A 2,395-nucleotide genomic window follows, 5' to 3' on the forward strand; every position below is an offset into this window, starting at 1 on the left:
TATAGTTTTAAAATTACAAATTTATTTTTAATTTTTTGGCTCAATTATGTTGTGATAGACTGAGAATAGTTACCATTATTTACATATAAACTTATATTTTTTCTCACTAATCACATTTTCTCATATTATAATAGTAATAAAAAATTGTAAAAATTAGATGATATTGAAATTTTAAGAAAAAGCCAAAAGAAGTTTTTTTTTTTTTTTTTTTTGAATGACAGAAAAGACAAAAGAAGTTAGATAAAATGTTGACATCATTTAGACGGTCCATGCATATCAGCAACAACACCTAAAGGGTGTCGGGCTCTATGAAAAGTCTAGTACAATAATTGTAGCAGTCTAGCCAGCAGCCAGTTGTCTTCAAATATCTTTAGAGCCCAAACGAATTTGATATTAGAAAAATCAATTGAGAAATAAAAGTTGGATTATTTTAACGAAGTTTTTATATAAGGACTTTTTTTTTTCATTAATTACATTATTTAATATTATAATTGTGACAAAAAAATTATAAAAATGTGTGATATTAGAATTAAAAATAAAAAATAAAAAAGAAAAAGAAAAAGAGACAACACGAACTTAGATAAAATGTTGACATCATTTAGACGGCCCATATCAGCAATAACACCTAAAGGCAGTCGGGCCCTCTGAAAAGTCTAGTACCATAAACATCGCAGTCTAGCCAGCTGTCTTCAAATATCTTTAGAGCCCAAACAAATTTAAGATTAGAAAAATCAATTGAGAAATAAAAGTTGGATCACGTTAACCATGTCTTTACACATGGACTTATTATTATTATTTTTTTCAAATACACTCTTTCATTGTGGTAAAAAGTTATGAAAATTCTTGTGATACTAAAATTTGAAAAAAAGACAACAAGAATTTGATAAAATGTTGACACCATTTAAACAATTCATATAAGCAATAATACCTAAAGGGAGTCGAGGTCTTCGAAAACCTAGTATGACAAACATAGCGATCTAGCTAGCTGTCTTCAAGATTAGAAAAATCAAGTGAGAAATTAAAGTTGGGTCATGTTAATGAGTGTTTTTAGGATAAAGTTATAAAAAAACGTACCAAACTATCGGTTAAACCGTGAACCAAAGTATTACACGGAATGATTCAGTGTAAAATATTAAATACGCAATAACCCATTATCAAACCAACAGATTGCGTGGGTTAATTTTTTGGGCAAAATTTAGATACAGTACCTTAGGTGCAGTACCTTAGGTACCCCTTTTAAAATTTAAACACCTGTCTACTTACTTAACTGTGAAACTGCCGTTTACCTCTCCGTTTATTTCTTTTTCTCTTTTATTTTTCCCCTGTTTCAGACTCAAGAACTCCCACAAGAAAACCCCAAAACTCTCCAGCTCCTAGATTTCCTATACGTTCTCTTTCTCTCTCTCTTTCCTTCTCTCTCGCTTAGATTGTTTGAGTTATCGAATCCAGCTCTCTGAACTCTCTCTCTCGCACTATTTTCACATATTGGTTGGCTAGAACTAAAGTGATTCGTTGGTATGTATCAACTAAATCTCATTATATAGGTTTTCAATTCTATAGGAACTTCAAGAAGATTGAACCAATGGTCAACATCTACCGCCTAGCTGGTAAACCATGTAATTGCATGAAATTCTTCCTGGTGATCCCCAAATGTAATAAATATTTTTTACCTGTAGGGTGGCCAGGGTCATAGAGCTAGTAAGCTCATAATAAATTGATCTACAAATAATAACATGGCTAACTACCACCACACTAAGTTCAAACCCATGGAATCTAATGACTAGCATTGCTGCCATCCCTTGCAGAATAATCAGGCACAATGCATGATGCCTACCATTTCCAAGTAAATTGAAATATAATAAGCACTACATGAAAGCAAAATAAGAGTAACTTCCAAAAGAAATAAACACCACTTAGATTCTTTTGTTCAGCCAATCTCTATGAAAACTGAATCCAACATATCCAACATATATATTATATATAATATAGCCTCTTCCTCTGAATCAAACTCCATTCCAATAATAACACAGATCCATTAACCAAAGCAATAATAACACAGACCTATTAACCAAAATTGACGCCCAAATCAGAATCAACAAAGGAAAATTCTACCAAACCTCAAAATAACATAAAAACCAGAAACTAGAATGAAAACCCAAATCAAAACTAACCAAAGCAATAATAACACATACCCATTAACCAAAATTGACACCCAAATCAGAATCAACAAAGAAAAACTCTACCAAACCTCAAAATAACACAAACCCAGCACTAGAATTGGAAACCCATATCAAAATAACCAAAGCAATAATAACACAAACCCATTAACCAAAATTGACACCCAAGTCAGAGAAAAACTATACCAACCTCAAAATAACACAAACCCAACAGCAAC

The sequence above is a fragment of the Quercus suber genome, unplaced genomic scaffold, assembly GCF_002906115.3.
Source record: "Quercus suber isolate HL8 unplaced genomic scaffold, Cork oak 2.0 scaffold_577, whole genome shotgun sequence".
In the NCBI taxonomy this organism is placed as follows: domain Eukaryota; kingdom Viridiplantae; phylum Streptophyta; class Magnoliopsida; order Fagales; family Fagaceae; genus Quercus; species Quercus suber.